This window comes from Pongo pygmaeus, chromosome X, assembly GCF_028885625.2.
Source record: "Pongo pygmaeus isolate AG05252 chromosome X, NHGRI_mPonPyg2-v2.0_pri, whole genome shotgun sequence".
Taxonomy (NCBI): Eukaryota; Metazoa; Chordata; class Mammalia; order Primates; family Hominidae; genus Pongo; species Pongo pygmaeus.
In genome coordinates this window covers 15,390,790-15,414,397 of record NC_072396.2, presented here as the reverse complement: position 1 = coordinate 15,414,397, position 23,608 = coordinate 15,390,790, and positions in this window count along the sequence as shown.

Below are 23,608 nucleotides of genomic sequence, written 5' to 3'. Positions count from 1 at the left end.
ACTGTTTTGCAGAAGAGCTACTTTCCCTTCAACACATCTGGAGACTTGGCGTGTTCATGAACTCTGCATAGTTTACACAGGAGACTCTTTGATGCACTGTCAGTGTCTTAGCTGCATGTGTAGGGGTGATTCAGATTTGGAATATAGGGTTCCAAATAATGATGCATCTATGAACATTCTCTGTTGCACCATGTTGTAATGAGTCCTTAGCTTGAACATAAGACATTCTACGGGCCTACTTCTTGTTGACTGTTTTGTTAGGATCTTTGGTACAAAAGTCAGTTTTGCATCACTAAATAAAATATCACATTGACCAGTGGTTTTCAAACTTAGCTAAACATTAGACTCTTTAGAGACTTAAAAATCTCAATGCCTAGATTGCACCCCAGACAATTTACATCAGGCTTTCTGGGGTTAGGGCCCAGACATTGGTGTTTTTTAAAGATCTCCAGGAGATTTTAATGTGCAGCAAAATTTGAGAATCACTGGCTTGGGTGCAGGGGCAAAGGGAACTTCCCCTGTGCCCTCTGGAGGTTTGATTAATTTGAGTCTATGAAAATGTGCCAACAATAGATTGACAGCAGAAAGTCATATAAGGTTATTACATGTACAAGGGCATCACAGGAACGTGAGTACCCAATAACCCAATGAGATATAAAGCTTATATACCCTTCTTCATAAAGGAGAGGAAAGTGGGGAATGTAGGCAATTTTAAGTATAAGCAATTTTTAGAGGAGATGAATGGGTCCGATGAACAGACAATATCCTGAGACAGAGTTCATCGGGGTTCTGGTGGTATCAACTCTAGTTTTCTTTCTAGAGAGTTACTCTTCCCCATTTGATGAGATTCTAGGGAGGGGGCTCAAAACCATTGCATTCCTTCTGGAGGAACTTCCCTTAGTCAGATAAGGGACCTTCAGAGAAAGCCCCTCCCTGTACTTAGGGAGAGGCAGAAGGCTGAGAAAGGAAGGCAGGAAAAGTTCAGAGAAATGTTGGTTCTGAAGCTGCTTCTTTTGTTCAAAGTACTCAGTATGTCCATTAGGTGTGGACATACTGTAGTCCCAGCTCTTAGGGAGGGAGAGATGGGAGGATAGCTTGAGCCTAGGAGTTGGAGACCTGCCTGGGCAATATAATGAGACCCTGTTCTCCACAAACACACACAAACAATACTCAGTATGTCCAAGTGCCATACTTTGGGATATTGTTTTCTGATCCTCAACATGAGCAGTTTCATGGCAGTTGGATGGGTGGTTGTGGGCTCAAAGTAGACAAATCCATTTGTAAGGGAAAGGGGATATTATGCTGTGCACTGGTAATAAGGCTAAGTGAAAATGGTTTCCCAGCCTTACAAATAGAAACAGTAGTCAACCAGGCATGGTGGCTCATGCCAAGAATCTTATCACTTTGGGAGGCCAAGGTGGGAGGATCACTTAAGCCCAGAAGTTCAAGACCAGCCTGGGCAACATAGTGAGACCCCATCTCTATAAAAAATTTTTTTTAATTTGCTTAGCATGGTGGTGCATGCCTGTAGTCCCAGTTACTTGGGAGGCTGAAGTGGGAGGATGGCTTGAGCCCAGGAGGTCGAGGCTCCAGTGAGCAGTGATTGCACCAGTTTACTCTAGCCTGGATAACAGAGTGAGACCATGTCTCAAAAAATAAATAAAAATAAAAATAAATAAAGTAAGGCTGGGTGTGGTGGCTCACGCCTGTAATCCCAGCACTTTGGGAGGCTAAGGCGGGTGGATCACTTGAGATCAGGAGTTCAAGACAAGCCTGGCCAACATTATGAAACCCTGTCTCTACCAAAACTACAAAAATTAGCCTCGTGTGGTGGTGGGCACCTGTAGTCCCAGCTACTTGGGAGGCTAAGGCAGGAGAATCACTTGAACCCAGGAGGCAGAGGTTGCAGTGAGCCAAGATCATACCACCGCACTCCAACCTGGGTGACAAGAATGAGATTCCATCTCTAAATTAACTAATTAATTAAATAAAGTAGTTAGCGAAATTGAAGAGACCAAACTGGGTCTTCCTCCCTCCCCCAACCTATAAAGTGTTCTCCTCCCTATGGAAGCATTCAATCATCAGTGTGCAAGAACACAGATGATAGCTCTGTTGAAGATAATGGAGGATAAATGCCTAAACTGGTGGTTTTCAACCTTGACTGCATGTTAGAAGTACTTGGGGACCTTAAAAAATCCCTGTGACCTGGCCGTATCCCAGAACAATTAAATCAGAATCATTGGATGTCAGACATCAGGATGTTGAAAATCTCTCCCAGTTAATTCCAACTTGCAGGCAGGATTGAGACCCAGTGGCCTGAAACAGGGGTTCTCTAAATTCTGTATATTTAGAATCCTCTGGGAGATTTTCTATAAGTCCTGATGCCTAAGCCACACTCCACAGCAATAAAATAAGAATCTCCAGGGCAAGACCCAGATATCAACATTTTATAAGCACCCCAGGTGAGTCCGATGTGCAGACAACAAATTTGAAAACTAGTAGTTGGAAAGAGAAGTTAATGGAGAAAAAAAGAGGATGCAGAAAAGCATCAACTAATAATTATATCCACCTGGTCAATTTGCCCAAATCCTGTTCTTTGTGGAGACTAGAAATAGCTAGATCTATAGCTGCAACATAAACCATCCTGAGAACAAGCTGCATTCATTCTCTTATTTGGAGATTGAGTGTGAAGATAACTCTCAATCAGAAAACTCCACATCAGCATTTTTCCTCACCTGGCTTCAGGCTCTATTTTAAAAATTTCTATTAAGCTATACTCTTTATCCTAGGAGAATTGTTCTTAACCTTGGCTGCACATTAAAATCACATAGGGGAGATTTTACACTCTCACTGCCCAGGTCACACTCCAAGCCATTTAAATCAGAGTCTGGTGGGTGAAAGAGGTTGAATGGGGGTGGTGTTTGTACTTTTTAAAATTGAAATTTATACTGAGATTATTGTAGACTCATATGCATTGGTTTTAATTTGCATTTTCCTAATGGCTAATGTTGTTGAACATCTTTTCATGTGCTTATTTGCCATCTATATATCCTCTTTGGTCAGATATATGTTCATATCTTTTCCCCATATTCTAATTCAATTATTTGTATTTGTACTGTTGAGTTTGGGAGCTGTCTAGATCTTCTCCATACTTCATGAGACGTGGGTTTACAAATGTGTTCTCCCAGGTTGTATCTTGTCTTTTTACTCTCATTACATGGGCTAACACAGAGCAGAAGTTTGTGATTTTGATGAAGTCCAACTTACTTTTCCTTTTATAGACTGTGCTTTTTAATGAAGCCAAAGAACGTGTTGCCTAGCCTTAGACCCTGAGGATCTTCCTCTATATTTTCCTATAGAAATTTTATAGCTTTACATTTTACATTTAAATCTATACACTGAGTTAATTTTTGTGTAAGATGTAGGGTTTCAGTCTAGGGTCTTTTTATTTTTTTCTTTCTTTGCCTGTGGATATTGAAGCATCCATATCTTTTAAAATCTCTCTAAGCAGCCAAGGCTGAGAACCAGTAGCGTGGTGACTGAAATTAGAAATGTCAACTCTAAGGCCTTCATGACCATCACAATAAGATTTAAAAAGAACAACAGAAATCTGTGCTTTTAGACCAGCACTGTCTAATAGAAATGTAAAACTAGGCTGGATGTGGTGGCTCATACCTGTAATCCCAGCATCTTGGGAGGCCGAGGCAGGAGGATCGCTTGAGCTCAGGAGTTCCAGATTAGCCTGGGCAACATAGTAAGACCCTGTCTCTATAAAAATTTTAAAAAGCAAATTAGCCGATCATGGTGGCACACACCTGTAGTCCCAGCTACTTGGGAGGCTGAGGTGGGAGGATCATTTGAACCCAGGTGGTGGAGGCTACAGTGAGCCGAGACGGTGCCACTGTACTCCAGCTTGAGTGACAGAGCAAGATCCTGTCTCTAAATAAATAAATAAATAAAACAAGTCACATAAAAATTTAAAAATTTCTAGTAACCTCATTAAAAATCTTTCAAAGGTTAATTAATTTTAATACAATGTTTTATTTAACCCAGTACGTCCAAAATATCATTTTAACTTGTAGTCAATATACAAATTATGAATGAGACATTTTGTATCCTTTTTTCTGGACTAAGTCTTCAAAATGTAGTATGTATTTTACATTTTCAGGACGTCTCAATTTGGACTCGCTACATTTCAAGTGCTTAATAGCTACATTTACTTAGTGCCTACCAAATTGGCAGTATAGTTTTAGACAAAGGCAGTCTTGTTTCCCACCCCCATTCTTTGCATGTTTGTTGACTGAATATTAAATTTCTGTGCTGTTTCTTCCTGGCACAACTATAGGACTATTCATTTCAAATAATACAGGCTGTATTTAGAAAACCTTGCTTCTGCTTAAAGCGGGATGAAACAACTCCTTTCTAGACAAATACATTCATAGTGGAATGTGCTGCCATAAATATTTATGTTGGGCTGACAGTGATGGGCCCACAGCCTTGGAGCCATGATGTCTTCCCTCATGCTTTGATTCTTATCTTATTTTTCCTCAACTAAAGTTATTAAATTCGCATGAGTTTGCACAGTGTTCTAAATTCATAAGGGCCTTGTTTATAGATGAAACTGTGCAGCAGTAAGGGTGGGACAAAGTAAATCTTATATGACATCATTTAAACTGTCTAAGGAACAAAGAGCTGAACAACACTGATTTCCATTCCACAAAATAAAGCATGCCAGTTTAAATAAATGTACCTTTAGCCATATCTACAGCATGGACTAGAACAGTTTCTCAACATCAGCACTATTGATATTTTGGATTTTAAAGTTTTTAACAATTTTTATTCTTTGTTGTGAGGGGCTGTCCTGTGCCTTGTAGGATGTTTAGCATCATCTCTGGTCTCCAGTAATCACACTCCCACCCCAGATGTGACAACCAAAAATATCTTCAGATATTGCCACATGACCTTTGGGAGTCAAAATGATCTCCAGTTGAGAATCACTGGACCACAATGAAATGAATTTCTGATGTATGCATGGAAGTTTCCTTCTTTGTTTTTTCCTTTTTTCTTCTTTCTGGCCAAATTTGAAACTTTATATGACTAATAGTATTTCTTTAATATTAAATATTAATATTATAGAATGCCAAGCTCTCTAACTTGTTTTCCTCTTTGGGGGGAAATTATATTGTCTAAAAGTGCCTGTGATATTCTTTGGTCATTGATAAAACAGCACCGAAGCCATTTTCACACGGTTCCCAAGAAATCTGGACAGAAATAGAGTAATCATTAGGCATTCCTCAGGCTGTACTTGGTGCCACTTCCTTGTAACCACAAGTCACGTAACACCAGATCCTGACCATTTCCAGCCCCATTGTTCCTATCAATAGGATCTCTGACATTAGAAATCACAAGCCTTCTGTTTAAGAATTGTTTCAGCAGGTCCTGAATTCCAGTGAAACAGCTGGTACCAACCAATATGAAGTCCCCTGCAGAGGAACCCAATCAGTGTGAGAACACAGCTTCTTCATCTCCCTGTCCCACGACTTCACCCTGCACTTTTCAAGCAATCAACTATCTCCACACTCTGGCCCACTCCAAAACCCTTAAAGCCCCTAGCCCCAGACTCCTTGGAGAGATGGATTTTGAGTTTCCTCCCATCTTCTTGTTCATTGTCCCTATGATTAAACCTTTTTCTCTGCTACAACCTGGTGCCTTGGTGTATTGATTTGCTGTGTGCCTCCAGCAACAGACCTCTTACAGTTACAGTACCCTTCGTTTCAGGCCATGGTACTATAAACTCTTTGAGATACAGAAATAGGACAGATTCTTATCTAATCTTTGAATCTTTGATATAAAATTTATCTTCTGAAACAGCCCTCTATATTCTGCTTGGTGAATTCCTGCTCATCCTACAAGGCCAGTTCAAATGCCTCCTCATGTATGAAAACTTTGCTAATTTCCCAAGGCAGAAAAATGACCCTTTGTCAGAGGTTTCTTAGATTTTTGCCAAAGCTCCTCTAAAAGCATCTATTCATTATTATAGTCATCCCTGAATAGTGAATGAATGCATGATTCCAAGTGACATTACAGGTAGGGGTTTTGAGGCATGGCAAACTTTGATTAAACTGGGAAGTGTGTTTTATATATGCACAGACAATGTACAGAGCAAAAGTAACCAGTAAGTGGAGACATGCTTGGGACATGGCCAAGAAGCTCTCCAAAAAAGTTAAAAAAAATCATAGAGGATTGACAGTGTCTCTAATGGAAACCAAAGACCAAAATAGTTAAAAAAAAAAGATCATCGGTGCTGCTCACACTCTTAAGTAAATTGGAATCAATGTAGCAAACTCATCTGATTCTGTGATCAGTGATTTTCAAGATGTACAGACCAAAACAATGAATATCCTTTACGGTCAAGAATCTCTGAATAAAATGTTATGTTGGTGCTGAAATAGTCATTTACACAAAACATCACTGAATTAAAATTTTATAGCTTTGCTTTATCTCACTGCACATCAGAGAGATGTCTAAACTTAAGTGGGAGTGTCTGACTAAGCTAGAATCTTTGGAAGAACCATAAATCAATTCCCTTCTACCTGTGATAAATAACAGGATCCCAAACAGGCCATATTTTGCTTTTTTAAGTACCAAAATCAATCTGCCCTTAAGAAGGAATACTCAACTCAGTGATTCTCTAACTTTAAACCACTTGAGAATTATAGATACTAACAAGCATCTGGATCTCCTGGAGGATTCTGATTCAGATCTGGGTGGGGCTTTAGAATGTGCGCTGCTAATAAGCCCTGAGCTGAGATGATTCTGATTTGGGTAGGTCAATGATCTCTCTTGGAAAGAAAACAATGAACTCTAACCCAGTGGTTCTCAGCCACAGTGGGAGAGGGAGGAGGGAGGCCTCAGCAGTTGATGGGGGAATTTTGGAATTTTGCCCCCAAGGACCTTTGGCAATGTCTACAGAGTTTGGATGACAATGGCGGTGGGGGTTGGGGGAGTTAGTTCTATTGGCTTCTAGTAGGTAGAGGCCAGGGACACTGCTAAACCCCTGCAGTGCTAGAACAGCCTTCTGCGGTTAAGGAATCCTGGGATAAAAACCTTGGCTACACAGAATTACCTGGGGAGCTTTAGAAAATTCTTCTGTCTCACCCTTAAACAATCTAATTAGTCTGGCATGTAGCATGGGCCTCTGGGCTTTTAAAACTCCCAAAGTGGGCTGGGCATGGTGGCTTACACCTGTAATCCCAGATATTTGGGAGGCTGAGGTGGGAAGATTTGCTTGAGCCCAGGAGTTTGAGACCAGCCTAGGCAATATCGTGAGACCCTCTCTCTATAAAAAATTTAAAAATTAGCTGGGCATGATGGTGCACACCTGTGGTCCTAGTTACTAAGTAAGCTGAGGTGGGAGGATTGATTGAGCCCAGGAGATCGAGGCTGCAGTGAGTCACAGTTGTGCCTGTGCCAGCCTGGGTGATAGAGCGAGACCCTGTCTCAAAACAAACAACAAAAAACAATGAAAATAAAGTAAAACTCCCAAAGTGATCTTTAATGTGAAACCAGGGTTGGAAATCATGAGTATAGGCCAATGGTCCTCAAACCTGTTGTATCAGAATAATCAGGATAGTTTTAAGAAATATATTGAATAGATTGCAGGGCCCCACCCTTAGAGTGTAGGTCTAAGGTAGGATCTGAGAATTTGCATTGCTATGTTTCTAGGTGATACTGATGATGCTAGTTTATTTATTTATTTTTTTTTGAAACGGAGTCTCACTCTGTTTCCCAGGCTGGAGTGCAGTGGCACGATCTCGGCTCACTGCAACCTCTGCCTCTCAGGTTCAAGCAATTCTCCTGCCTCAGCCTCCTGAGTAGCTGGGATTACAGGCGCGTGCCACCACACCCAGCTAATTTTTTGTATTTTTAGTAGAGATGGGGTTTCACCATGTTGGCCAGGTTGGTCTCGAACTCCTGACCTCAAGTGATCAGCCCGCCTTGGCCTCCCAAAGTGCTGGAATTACCGGCGTGAGCCACCGCACCCAGCTGACACTGCTAGTTTAGAGACCACAATTTGAGGCTGTCTTGTGAGGCACTGGGAAGTAACTCCCTCTGTTTGGTCCCATTCTGATTCACCATTTTAATTTTGGGGCCAGTAAACTAGAAATAGTATTGATGACATAAATGTTCTTCTGCCAAAATGAAGAAAACAGATCAGGTCATTGAATGAAAAGTGAAATTAAATGATTTCTAGTAGCAATGAGAATGCAAATAAGCATAAACAGCAATAGATAAATCACTTCATGTTTTTGTTTAGCAAAACTTGTTAGGGCCTGTTTATATGTATTTGAAAAAAATATTTTCCAAGAAGCTTGAACAGTAAATTCAAGTCCAACAGGAAAATAATTTTAATTGAGATGGTTGCCAGAAGGGTCAATAGAGAAGTTTTTGTAATGGGAACATCTCAGCATTGCTTTCAAATTCATGCTAACACACGTTCTGAATAAGAGCCTGAGAAATTAAAAAAAAAAACGAAAACAAAACTAGCTGTCAGAAAAACTGGTCATAGGAGAAAAGAGTCATGAGACCCTCCTGCTGCAAAATAATCATACTGTGCTTCTCTGTTTGCTCTGCCATGAAGAATCTGAGGGTGTCAAGAGGAAGAAGAAAGCCTCTTTGACTCAAAAAAGAGCAGAAAGTTTTTATCAAATCTAACTGTGTAAGCATGTGAGCATGTAATTTTTCTGTTTGTCGTTCTGATGGGAAGAAGCAAGTTATCAGCTGAGAAGAGGAAAGAAGAATGAACAAGAAAGAAAAGAAAGAAGAAAGAAAGAAAAGAAAAAAGAAAAGAAAGAAGGAAAGAAAGAGAGAGGGGAAGGATGGAAAGATGAATGGAAGGGAGGAAGAGAGAAAGGGAGGGAGGGAGGGAGGGAGGGAGGGTGGGTTGGTCTTTGGCCCTAAACTGGCTTAGGTTCTGAGTTTAGATAAATCTTTAGATCAGGGATTCTCAACCTCAGCACTGTTGACATTTGAGACCCGAACATTCTTTCCTGTGGAGGCTGTTCCTGTGCATTGTAGGATGTTTAGCAGCATCCCTTGTCTCTACCCACACCAGATGCCAGTATTATTCCCCCTATGCCAGTCGTGACAACCAAAAATGTCTCCAGACATTGCCAAATGTCTTCTGGGAAACAAAACTCCCCTGATTGAGAACCACAGCTTTAGATGATCTAACCCAGATTAAAACATTTACACAGTGCTTCCCAAATTTTCGGTAGGGAAAACCAGTTTTTAAAACAATTTCCTATTTATTGTGAACCCATACATCTTTAAAACACACTAACATTTACTTACTTAAAAATAAAGTAACAAAAGGACAAAAAATACAAAAACATTTTTTATTATCAGATTGAAATATAATTCATTTACTCTGTAAAGGTGACAATATTTCCAAGTACTCTCAACTTCCATACTTAAATGAGCAAGTAATGAATAATGAACCAGGCTGGTACTCAGTGGCACTAATCTGGAGGAAATCAGAGAAAAAAATGCATTCAATTAAGAAATATTTGCAGCATAGTAAGAAATTGTTCTAAAGTCTATATTTCTTACATGTTATTCAGGTTTTTGTCATCTTTAAGTTATATTATTTAAGTTAGCTTTAGTAGTTTTGTTGGCAACCTCTATTTAATTTTTAAAGGGAGTAAATGACTTTAGAAAAGCATGTTAATTTATAGCTGTTATCCCAGGAAAGCTGGCTATGAAGACTCCAGCTGAGATACTGCATTTGACTTGTAGATAGTACATCATTTCTTTGATTCATTGATTAATTAATGAATTCAGTGCATATTTGTTCTACAACCCACTGAGTATCAGATGTTGGGCTAGGCCCCGGGGATCCAAACATCAGTGAGAAAGAAACTCCACTTATGAAGGAAGGTACTGCCATTCAGGAAACCTTCCTGGAGGGAATGAGACCTCAGCAGAGTCAATAGAACGAGTAACAATCCAGGAGGAGAAGCAGGAAAGACTGAGAGCATTTCAGACAGAGGGTGCTGCGTGGGAGATGGTCAGCAGATTAGTCATCACCCCTCCAAGGAACTGAAAGTAAAATATGGCTGAAGCTGAGAGTAGGAAGGGAAGGAGCATGAGCTGAGGCTGTAGAAATAATGCAGGGGGCCGGGCACGGTGGCTCATGCCTGTAATCACAGCACTTTGAGAGGCCGAGGCAGGTGGATCACTTGAGGTCAGGAGTTTGAGACCAGCCTAGCCAATATGGTGAAACCCCATCTCTACTAAAAACACAAAAATTAGCCGGGCATGGTGGCGTGCTCCTGTAGTCTCAGCTACTCTGGAGGCTGAGGTGGGAGAATCGCTTGAAACTGGGAGGCGGAGGCTGCAGTGAGCAGAGATTGCACTGGCCATGATAGTTGCTGAAATTCTACCCATCACATCTTCACATCTGCACTCCAAGTCAATACTCCACTTCCTAATTTTATCTTATTTTTAAATTTTTTTGTGGAGACAGGATCTCGCTGGTCTTGAACTCTTGGCCTCAAGTGATCCTCCCACCTCGGCTTCCTAAAGTGTTGGGATTACAGGCATGAGCCATCACACCCAGCACTGCTTCTTAATTTTAAAGGGGCCTGTCTTCAAATCTCACATCATACTTCAATTTATATATTACTGACCAGAACTTGTTACATATTTATACCTTGTTGTGAAGGAGGCTAGGCAGTGTATTATTTTTTTTTCCTGGACTGCAATGTACTGTATATTCTCTGACAAAAAATCAGAACTCTGTGACAAAGCAAATAGAAGAGAATGTACATTTGGTATCCATATCTCTCTGAAAGACTGCCATAATCAGGTTTACATTTTAGGAATATCATTCTGACTAGGGTGGAGAGTAGGTTGTAAGGAAAGAAGACTGGAGCCAGGTAGATCAACAATGAGGTAGTGGAACACTCTAGGGCCAGGAATGGCGAACTGTGAACTATAAACTAAATCCAGCCCACTGCCTGTTTTTGTAAATAAAATTTTGTTACAACACAATCATGTCCATGTATTTGCATGTTATCCGTGGCCGCTTTTGCTATACAGCAGCAGAGTTGAGTTGTTGCAGCAGAGACCCTGTGGTCTGCAAAGTCTAAAATATTTACTATCTGGCCCTTTACAGAAAAATATTGCCAACTCCTGCTCTAGAGAAGCAGCAAGTAGTGTTGGAGGAAACACACACTTTCAGGAGACATCGAGGAGTTAGAAAGTGTAAGTGATTTGCGAGTATGGAGGATTAGAGGCACAGTTTGGAGCTCTGGCTGGAGTAGGCAGAGCACTTCTGAAATCCTCAGCAGTGACCAGATCACTGTCTAGCAGATCAGGTTTCCATGAAAGGGTTCTTATGAGACTTGAGATTCATCACTTATAGTTCATTAACCAAACAAAAAAAATTATTCGGGTTTTGAGCTCTTAGCTTTGATGAATAAAAATTGAAAGAGGACTAGTGTCCATTTTAAAGGTGAAGAAAATGAACATAGAAACATGGAATGTTTATGACGTGTAAGACCCTGTGCTAGAAATGCATTTATCGTATCTGTTTATACTCAGTGACAATTCATTTGTTAATTTTGCTTTTTGATGTTGGCTAAAAAATATTTTTAAAGTATCAAAAAATTATACCACCAATGTTTCACAATTTGTTTTTGTTTTATATCCTTATTAAAAGTTTTAGTTATAAAAAAGTATAGTAGTATCATGAGCTTATTAAACAATGTAAGACAGAAAATTTGGGGAAAAATCTGTCTTCTACCATTAGATACAATTGCTGTTAATTCACTGTATTTTCTTTTCATTTTTTTTCCTTTCTGGAAAGATTAAGCATTTTCTTTTAAATTATACTTTCCAATAGTTATATATACTGCTTTCTTCACTTAAATTCTGTCACTTTTTTTTAAATTATGTGATCTTTGTTTGCATTATTTTGGGTACAAAACCATTCTGAAGATTTATGGGAGGTGCTTGGATTTGCACAGGTGTGTGTGCATTTCACAAGCCCTATATTTTCTAATTGGAGAGGTAAATCTATAACATAATATCCTGCTACCCCACCATCTGCTCAAAGGACTTTTTGAGTCAAGAGGCCTTTTGCAGTACAACCCAACACTTACCTCATTTGGGAACTAGGAATCTGATCTTTGTGTTGGCAGCAAAGCTCTTCCAAGAGAGTTGCTGCTTTCATTCAGTGGCTATTTCTAGAATCTATTTATAGATGCGAACTTGCCCTTTTATTCTCTCCTTGTGAGTGGCAGGCAGGGTTGCTGTACCACACAAAACAACTCTTCTTTCCCATCTGCCTTCCTGTGACATTTTTTTGGACCTAATCATAATCTAAAGGTCTTGCCCGTTTCTTCCACGCTGGGAATACTTGGTAGCTAGCCCTAGTTTAGGAAATCCTTTTTTAATAGAGGAAAATTGAAATGGCCTAAGATTAGATTGCAGTGATGGTTGCAAAACTCTGTAATATATTGAAAACCACTCAACTATAAACTTTAAATAGTGAATTTTATGCTATATGAACTATATCTCAATAAATCTGTCAAAATAATTAAAAAAGAAAAAGAGACAAGTTAGTAGTGTTATGGCTTTTGTTTGTTTGTTTTGAGACGGAGTCTCACTCTGTCACCCAGGCTGGAGTGCAGTGGCGCCATCTCTGCTCACCGTAACCTCCGCCTCCTAGGTTCAAGTGATTCTCCTGCCTCAGCCTCCTGAGTAGCTGGGACTATGGGCACGTGCCACCACACCCAGATAATTTTTTTTTGTATTTTTGGTAGGGACAGGGTTTCACCGTATTGGTCAGGCTACTCTTCAACTCCTGACCTCAGGTGATCTGCCCGCCTCGGCCTCCCAAAGTGCTGGGATTACAGGTGTGAGCCACTGTGCCCAGCCTAGTTATGGTTTATCTAAAGGAGCTAAACAAGAAATTGAGTGATTTCACAGATCCAGCAAAGCAAAATTCGTTTAATTAGCACCAAAATGAAACACACTCACTTAATAAGGGTGATTGCCAAGGGAGAGTTTAGGTGGTATTTTCTGTTTCCAAGGACCATCCTATGTGGTAGTGTGTAAACAGAGGCTGGGTGCAGTGGCTCACACCTGTAATCCCAGTACTTTGGGAGGACGAGGTGGGTGGATCACCTGAGGTCAGGAGTTCAAGACCAGCCTGACCAAAATGTTTCGTGAAATCCCATCTCTACTAAAAATACAAAAATTAGCTGGGTGTGGTGGTGGGTGCCTATAATCCCAGCTACTCAGGAGGCTGAGGCAGGAGAATCGCTTGAACCCAAGAGGCAGAGGTTGCAGTGAGCCGAGATCGCGCCATTGCACTCCAACCTGGGTGACAAGAGTGAAACTCTATCTCAAAAAAAAAAAAAAGAAAGAAACAAAAAACAAACAGTACCTGTTCAGGTATTTTCTTAAAAAGTTCTAAATGGTACCTATTCAGGTATCTCTCTCTCTCTCTCTCTCTTTTATTTTTTTTCTTAAGACAGGGTCTCACTCTGTTGCCTAGGTTGTTGTGCAGTGGTGCAATCATAGCTCACTGCAGCTTCGACTTCCCTGGGCTTAGGTGATCCTCCCACCTCAGCCTCCCAAGTAGCTGGGACTACAGGCATGTGCCATCATGCCTGGTTAATTTTTTTGTATTTGTTGTAGAGACGGGGTTTGACCATGTTACCCAGTCTGGTCTCGACCTCCGGGACTTAATCAGTCCACCTGCCTCAACCTCCCGAAATGCTGGGCTTACAGGCACGAGTTGCCATGCTTGGCCAAGGTATTTCTTTTATATGTGCTCTGGTGCTCTGGAGAGCTTCAGAATGTTGAATAACTGGTTTCTAGAATAAGCTCTGTTTTGTTCATGGGTTTTGAACATTAAACAAATCCACTAATTCTCAATGGAGCATTAAACGTCTGAATTCATTTTGCAAAGCTGAATGTCAAAGTGGCTTTTTAAAGTGAGAATAAACGTAAACCCATTTATTACCAGTGATCACACCAGCAGTTCTAACAACTGGACTCAGCCAATTGGAGGTCAGGGAATACCCTGCATTTTTTTACTGTGCTAGATTAATCCCACACAGGATTAATCCCACCAGTGTGAAAGTGAGTTAATCATTAATGTCTTCAAGATGATGCAGGGGTGTGTTGTGAGTCAATTGGTGTTCTAAGCTGTTTGCCCTATGGAAGATTTGCATTTTTGTGTATTTGATGAATGTTTATTGCATGCCTATCTTCTTTCAGATGCTACATTTACAGGGTGTGTTTTGTTAGACTACGGTAAGCTGTTTTCCACAGAAACTTCTTAGAAATTTGTTTCTCTTGTTCTTCTCCCATCACCAAGAGCCCACCCTCTAAATAGTGTAGTTCATCAGCTAGCTCCCTGCGTGACATATCTATGCAAGTGAGAAGGAAAGAGTTAACAGCTGATCTGCAATCCAGCCTTTCTCACCCAGGGGGACACACCAGAGAGAAATGACCAGGTCGCATGTCCTTGTGAATTTGCTAATTGGACTTCCTGATGGTATTTGCAAATGGGAGTCCTTATCTATAGAATGCTTTTGTCAAGGTTTGTCTAGGCTTATTTACAGTAAACACACCTAGAATCTGTGAATTTCTGGAGCATGGCCAGCTGGAAAATGTCATCTTTAGTGATCATGGTATAAAATGAAGATGTTTCATGACAAAAATAGCTCCTTTTGTGGAAATAGTGTCTCTCCACTTCTCACCTTATGACACTTAGAGATATCCTATGTTAAATCTGGGCTAGGATCATTTCACCCTACAGCTGTGATTCCCTGAGAACAGACAGCACATCTTATCCCTCTTTGTGACAATGTCCAGCACAGTACACAGTACCTAGAAAAGACTCAATAAATATGTAATTCATTTTAAAGAATATACATACATAACATAGCCCACTTATAAATGGCCGTAAACTACTTGGCTAGCAAAACCCACAAAAGATCATAACAGTTTTAACCACAACTGTTGCAGCCAAGAAAATGTTTAACAGTCAAATAAAATGAGAAGGCATTTAGAAAAAAAAAAAAGACTTTTAGGTTAGGTGCAATGGCTCACACCTGTAATCTTAGCACTTTTGGAGGCTGAGGTGGGAGGATTGCCTAAGCCCAGGAGCTCAAGACCAGCCTGGGCAACATGGCAAAACCCTGTCTCTACTAAAAATACAAAAATTAGCTGGGCATGGTGGCGCACACCTGTAGTCCCAGCTACTTGGGAGGCTGAGGTGGGAGGATGGCTTGACCCCAGAAGGCAGAGGTTGCAGTGAGCCAAGATCACCACACTCCAGCCTGGGAGACAGAGCGAGACAGACCCTGTCTCAAAAAACGAGAGACAAAAAAAGACTTTTGAATAAAAGGTAGGAGTCTTTTTGATGAATGTTTTCCAAACTTTAACGTGCATATGAATCACTTGGGAACCTGTGATCTTGTGAACATGTAGATTCTGATTCATCTGGGAGGAGTCCTGAGATGTGTCTTTTCTAAAATTTCTAAAGGCTTGTTACTCAAAGTGTGGTCTAGGCACTTCGGCATCAGCATAACCTAGGTGTTTGTTAGAAATGCAGAATCTACAGCCCTATCCCAGCCCTTCTTAAATCAGATTCTGGCTCCTTTTTCAATGATTCTTTCGAAAACACTCTTGGCAAAGGTCCAAGGACTTCTTATTGATCTTTCTCTAAGGTTACCTGGCCCTGCTTAAGAAGTGGTATTTCTTTGATGGCTCTATATCTCCATTATAATTGATTGGCTTTTCCAAACTTATTGCTAAGGGGACACAAGCCACATTTTTATTCCTACTTTTTCTGAAACCATAGAACTTTGAACTTTCAGTCCCTTTGATTCAAGCGTGTCTGCTTTGGGACTGCCTAGCAAACAGTGTAATACTCTTACACATGCTGTTTACTGGAGGTCAGGAAAATACAATATTGGCTAATGAGTCCCATGGGCAAGAAAAAGAACTCAGAAATTTCATGTATAATCTAGTCAAAGAACATTAGATTCAATAAGTAGCAGAAAGATGTGCCTGGGGTAAATAAAATGTGTTTGGATATAGGAAGCTCAGAGTTACTTTTTTTTTCTGGACCCTTTAATAAAAAATGTATATTGATTTTAAGCCATGAAATGAAAGGGTTAATGGGTACAATTAGCCAAAACTCTGCTACAAATTGAAATTCAAAGATGTAAGTGAAAAAGAAAATACTACTGGAATGAAGGTGAAGAACTCAGCAGAATTTCTGTCTTCAGAGAAACAGCAATGTGGAAAAGAAGACTCAAAAAGGAAATGCCATTAACATACACAGAGAAGCAGGCTGAGATGAAAGAATTACGTGCAGTTAAATCCAAGTCTGTCAATACTTACAAAATACCATTAGCTTTAAGCAAGTATTATCTACATACTTACATTTAGGATCTATAATGAAGTCCCCTAAATGCATAGGAACCTCATAATGCCCCTGATGTCTACTTGGATTTGCCCCTAAGTCAATGAAAGCCAAAGGCAGGTGTGTGTCCTGTGGGTAATAACTGCCTAACTGCCAGGAGCTTGCACCCCAAGCTATGTGTGGGTTGGCTGAAGTCCTGCTGAGCAGCGAGCAGAGAGCAATAATGGCTGGTTGTCATGATGAGCTTCCATCCCAGAGAGTCTCAAACACGTTTCACATATTTAACCAATCCACAGAAAGATGACAGACAAAAATTAGTCCATATAGGGATAAGAAGGAAGAGAGAGTCAGATGTATGCAATCTGGCCCTGACTAAACTATGAGTTGCTGTAGCGGGCAAAATAGGACACAGAAATGCAAATCCACAGAAAGGTCTTCAAGATTACATGCAGCTTTTAGTTAAAATACACATGCTGTCACATCCAATTAATTTTACAAATGGAATTAAGAAAATGAGAATACAAAGGTCTATCCTGGGCTTTAGCAGTAAATCTCCTCTCCTTTATTTACCAGTGTTGTGGAATTTTAACTTTGACCATCACCTTCAGCTCTGTTTTACATTTCTGTTGCAGATTGGGCTTACAGGCACACAGGGACCCTTCAACTCTGTGTTAAAATCCCCAACACAATGTATTCTCAGGATATTTAGTCCCAAAATGTAGTGCTTGAAAAGCAGATTCCATGGTTTTATAAATTTGGGAAATACATAATATTCTCAGAGATTTGTCATACACATTAGTACACTAAAGATTCTGAGAAATTCTATGGGAAAAAACTTTAATTTTGTTTAACGCAATGTTTCTCAAAATAACATGGCAAGGGAAACTTTGTGGCCCAGTGTAAACTATGGAATTAGTGTTCTAAGGGACCTACTTGAGAAAATGCAGGCCTACAGAGATAGAAAACAGCGCCTGAAAAACTGCTCTAGCATGATATTAATGGGGCATAGTTGTCCCTGCTGTGATGTGAGTAGAGGGTAAGAAAAGCTGGGGGAAGCTCCCTGTTCATTAAACATTTGGGTGAGTCCAAACACTATCCTGCTGTAGTGAGTCCATGACAGAAGAAATGTTTTTGCGAGTCTTGGAGAGACAAGGGCTCTACTGACCTATAATTCCCATTAGAGCTGCAGACCAGCTATTCCAGATTCTTTGAGAACAGCCACTGTCTCTTATACATGCTTTTCCCCCTAGAGCACCGAGTTATATGCTTTGCCAAAAGCTGTGCTTGATGAATGTCAGTTGATTGATGTACATGAGGCAAAAAGCTGGAAATGAAGAAAAGGAAGGCTGGCCTAGAACTTAAAAATAGTCTATTTTTAAAAGTTCAGAAATATTTTCATCAGATAGGCTCCACCCAAGTGGCAAGTACGGTATTGTGCTATGTGTTGGGGACTAGATGGTGAATACTTCATGGAGTTTATAGTCTAATTGGGAATGAGGCATTATAAAAATTGTACATGTTTTTAAATGCAAGCTATAATGAGTGTTATGAAGAAAACATGGTGGCATCATGGGAGCATCTGATAAGGGGACCTGACTACCTACATTCCTGGGATGAGGGATTCATTCTCTGAGCAAATGATGAGCTGAGAGCAATCCTGAAGCGGTAAAGGTGAAAGGCTGAGATGAAGAATTCCAAGCAGAGAATGGGATTGAACAATGAAGAGGGAGCAAGGAGAACGAGGCCAGAAAGCAGGCAACCGCCAATCATTCAGGACTTTGTAGGACAAGTTAGGAAGTTTAATCATTGTTCAAAAGCCATGAAAGCAACTGGAAGCTTTTAATCAGGGAAGAGGTATGACTGGATGTGCAGTTTCAATAGGCCCGGAATATTCCTGAATCAGTATGGAGAAAGGATTGTAGAAGATGCCCAGAGACCACTTGAGATTGTTGCAGGAGTCCAAGTGACAGAGCTGTTGATTGAAGTGAGGGTGGCAATGAAGAGGGAGAATTGGAAAGGGGTGGGCTCTGTGGTGTCAAGGATAGAGTTCAGTTTCTAGCTGGTTTAAATGGATGGAGGTCCCCTCATTAGATTCTCCCATGACACCACCATGTTTTCTTCATAAAACTCATTACAGCTTGTATTTAAAAATTCGTACAATTTTTATTAATGCCTCACTCCCCATTAGACTATACACTCCATGAAGTATTCACCATCTAGTCCCCAGCACGTAGCATAATACAGTACTTGTCACATGGGTGGAGCCTAGCCTAGCCTACCATCCATTGAGATGAGGATGGAAGACAAGGCTATAGGTTGGTTTTGACATTTTCTGATGGATACCTGGAAATGCTGAGTTGATACTGGGTATGTGTGTCTAGACTTAAAATGGGAAGTCTGGGTTAGAAATATACAAGGGTTAATGGCTTATTGATGGTAATTGCAGCCATGGTCTGGAGGAGTTAACCTAAAGGGGAGCTAGGAAAGAGAGTTCAGTTCTGACTTCAACATCTTAAAGACTTGGCGAAGGAAGATGAGCCAGTAAAGGAAACTGAAGAATATCACTGGGAGAAAAAAGCAGGAGTTTGTTGTCTCACAAAACTTGTGGCTGATATAGTCAAATGCTGCTGCAAGAACTCACTTCAGACTCAAGTCGAAGCGGGTCCATTGGAAGAAGCAACAAGGAGGTCGTTGCTGCGCCATAGCAAGTACACTGTACTGTTTTGCCAGAGTGATGGATGTAAACAATAGACTGGAGTGTGACCACAAGGAGAGGGATGCCAGTGGAAATGACCTGAGGGCCCTTTTTAGAGGTTTGTCTAAGAGGAAGATCAGATTTCAGTTTGGATTTTGGCCCTGACTATGTGAGCGACCTCACTTATATCTTAATTCTTAGAATGAAGAGGGTCTGTTCCACTCCACACATGTAGAATGGTAAATAAAAATGTTTTTCTTTCATTCATTCTCAATTCTCTTGTGCTTCTTAAAGCAAGAGAATCTTGCTGATGTGATTCTAGTTTTAAAGACATAGTACATATATTTATTAGACTACATGACCCCCTCCTCCTGGCAAAATAATAAAAAGTAAACCAAATACTTTACCTGGTGTTAAAAATGAATGTTTAATTCACCAAGATATGAGTTATTATGGCCATTTCTGTTGTGGCACCTTCCTAATGATTTTTTTTTTTTTTTTTTTTTTTTTGAGACGGAGTTTTGCTCTTGTTGCCCAGGCTGGAGTACAAAGGCGCGATCTTGGCTCACGGCAACCTCTGCCTCTTGGGTTCAAGCATTCTCCTCCTCAGCCTCCCGAGTAGCTGGAAATACAGGCATGCGCCACCATGCCCGGCTAATTTTGTATTTTTAGTAGAGACGGGGTTTCTCCATGTTGGTCAGGCTGGTCTCTAACTCCCTACCTCAGGTGATCCACCCACCTCGGCCTCCCAAAGTGCTGGGATTACAGGCATGAGCCACCGAACCCAGCTGACACCTTCCTAATGATTTTTAAAGAACAGTTCTAACTATACTCAATTCCATCCTAAGCACTGACTTTAGAATATAGCTCCTTCGTAAGATGCACTTCCACCTTTAATGACTAAGTTCTTAAGCAGTTTAAGAAATCCCAGAGCAGTAAATACTGGATTTGCAAGGAAGATTTGCTTTTTATGTCAATTTCCTTTCACTTATCCTTTTTAGTAACTTACCAGTTCAGTCACATTTTAAAAAATTAAATTCTGCTGGACTGTGTTATACTATTGTTATTGCTTCTAATAATAGCTTCCTTCCTCTGCACCCCCACTAAAAGGAAGTAGCTGGAGTCACAGAATCTAGAATATTGGAAAAGTACCCAAAACACATTTTTGACATTAGTTTATGACTGAAAACAGTTATTTGGTATTTGATTCAAGTTGTTCAACCATATTGCATGGTAGTGGGTGAAGGCAGTTCAGGGCAAATTTCATAAGTTCTACTGAACGAATCTCTATGATAGTATTAGAGTGAAAACTTGATGCAGAAAAAGATAAATAGGTACTGGATTGAGAAACAGAAATGATTGGCTTCTTGGTTTGTTGTAGTCTCAGATTCAGCAATGAAAGGGTCAGGCATAATATTAGGAGTTTTGGAAATTTCTTGCATTCAGAAACTCATTAAGAATACACACATATGTACATGATTTCCAAAATGAACCAAGAAATCAGTGGGATTTTTAAACACATATACATGTATACATAGCTCCAGAACAACCTGAAAATGTGCAGAGAACTTTCTGGTATAATAGAATTCAAGGCACTAGAATTTAATCCAAAGTAAATTGGACAGTATAAATGTTGGATATCACGATGCAGGTTTCTGTAAGAATTGTTTCCTTTCTTTTTTTTAAATAGCTTTAACCTTCTTATTTACTTACATCCACGGAGAATATTTATGTCTAAGAAAACTAACTCAACTGAAGCAAATGGATTATTCTGAAAGAAAAGGGAAAGTTAAAAAAGCTAATTGCTTTCACTAGAGCTTCATTTATAAAAGAACACAATTACTGGAAGTACCCTTTGTCCTAGCAAATTAACTCATTGTGAGAATCTTTCTTAAGTACTTTTTATGATTGAATAAATGTTTAAAATAGTGGTGACATACTTTCCTCTAACAATTTACTTATAAAAGTTTGAATACTTGTGTGAACTGAAGCTGCGAGACTAGAGAAAGCCAACTAAGATAGAGATATGTTGTCTCAACACCTGCCATTTGGTGCCTGATAAAGAAGTTCTAGTTTATTTCCTTTCAGGTGTGTTGTGGAACATCTGTGAATTCAAAGCTGTCAATCACACTGCTTAAGGTTGAGTTCAGCTTTTCAACCCTCTGTTTCCTGGGGGACTGAATTGGATGAGTTTGCAGGTCCCACCCAACATACACCAAGCATCTCTCCTTGAGTACGGGGGTGGGGTGTTGCTTGTGAATGTGATGGGGTATCACTCCCATGATTAAGAAGGATTTTGCAGGTATAATTAAGGTTCTGAATAAACTACCTTAGAGTTGATCCCAAGGGTTATTGTCCTGGGTGGGCTTGACTTAATCAGGTGAGCCCTTAAAAGGAACTCGGCCCTTTCTGAAGGAAGATTGGAGGTAGCAACAGTCATGCTGTAAACTGCCTATAGGAGTGGGGAGCTGCAAAGACCTGGGAGGGGCCTCTAGGAGCTGAGAGTAGTCCCTTTTGCTAGCAAACTGACAACCTCAGTCCTATAGTCACAAGGAAATGAATTGTGCCAACAACTTGAAGGCACTTGAAAGTGCATCTTTACCTAGTGGAGCCTCCAGGGAGGATGCAGTCAGCTGACATCTTGATTTCAGACTACTGAGCCCCTGAGCAGAGAACCCAGCCATGCTGTACCACTGCAACCCACAGAAACTGTGAGATGGTAATAAATTTGTGCTGTTTTAAGCTGCTAAGCTTGTGGAAATTTTTTATATGGCAATAGAAAACTAACATATGTGCTCTGATTTTATTAAATACAAGACCTGTTCAGGCTACTAGATTATGGCTCCTGAGACAACTGGTGGCAACACACCCTACTATATGCCCTTCTACAGAGAGATGAATAAACCTCCCTGAAGGTTGATGCTGCACATCAAACCACTCCACAAAGCAAACATATGTTAACCTGTATGTTTAAAACCTTTCTGAAAATAAGGTCTGTGATACGGTTTGAATTTGCATCCCCACCCAAATCTCATGCCAAATTGGGGAATGTTGGAGGAGGGGCCTGGTGGGAGGCGACTGGATTGTGGGGGTGGATTTCCCCCTTACTATTCTTGTGATAGTGAGTTCTCATGAGATTTGGTTTTTAAAAAGTGTGTAGCACCTCCCCCTTCTCTCTCTTCCTCCTGCACCAGCCACGTAAGACGTGCCTGCTTCTGCTTTGTCTTCTCCCATGATTGTAAGTTTCCTGAGGCTTCCCCAGCCATGCTTCCTGTGTAGCCTGCAGAGCCGTGAGCCAATCAAGCCTTTCTTTATAAATTACCCAGTCTTAGGTAGTTCTTTATAGCAGTGTGAGAATGGACTAATGCAGTCTGTCTGTAGGTTAGAATACCAAAAAACTTCCAGCCAAGGGTCCTGAGTGGCTATTTTACTTTGTCACCTCTGCTTCTCAAGTATTTTATCTTCATTCTTTTTTCTTCTCATACTGTTGGTGAAAGTAAAGCTCTCAGACCTACCTGTTCAGCATTTTAACCTACTACTCAAATGTGGCAGCTCTGGGCAGTTATGACAGCATTGGACTTGAAAGATTAAACTCTTTGTTCTGACACCAACTAGTCATGTTACTTTGGGAAAAAATTACTTCCTGGACCCTTGGTTTCCTTATCTATAAAAGACAAGATGTTATGATGTATTCCACTTATGACCAAAAAATTATTTGGTATCTGACTCAAGTTGCTCAACCATATTTGCATGTTATGACAAGTATGTTTTGTCTTGAGACTGCTCAAGATAAGCGTGGGAAAACTGCTGGTTTCAAGGACCACTCAAATTTTCCCTCCAGGAAGACTTGAAAATGTGCACAAATCTTGTCCCTATGGGTCAGGGAGCTATTTCTCTGTATTCTTGTCAGTTAAATCAGTCGTCTTCAAATATTTTAACACGTGGAAGAAATTGGTCTCACTCTTCATGGCAGGCAACATGGGCGGGGAATAAGGAAGGTATGAGACTCTTTGGACATTACAGGGAGATAATTTTTATTCAACATAAGGACAAATTAAGATGCAGCTGTGAAAGAACTGATTTGATAATTTTATTGAGGTGCCAAGAATGCAAGAGTAGATAAAAAACAGGAAAAAGTTTAGAGAATTGACAAGGAGGTGGAGGCAACATATTAACAAAGCAAGGCTAGACTCCATGGATGCTTTAAATGCATTATTTCCTCTCATTCTCACACCCAACCTGTGGAGTAGTACTATGATTATCACTTAGGGAAGCAGGCTGAAACTGGCTAACTTTCGCAAGTCACACAGGTAGTCTTACCTCAGAGCCCTCACTCCTAACAACCATTGTTTCAGTTGGAACAGAAGATTTCTAGTGTGTCTCTTTGGGCCAGGGAGAGAGGGGGAGCCCTGTGCTTTTGAGGGCCCATATTGTTCTGATGTCAGGAAACCTAGAGTTGA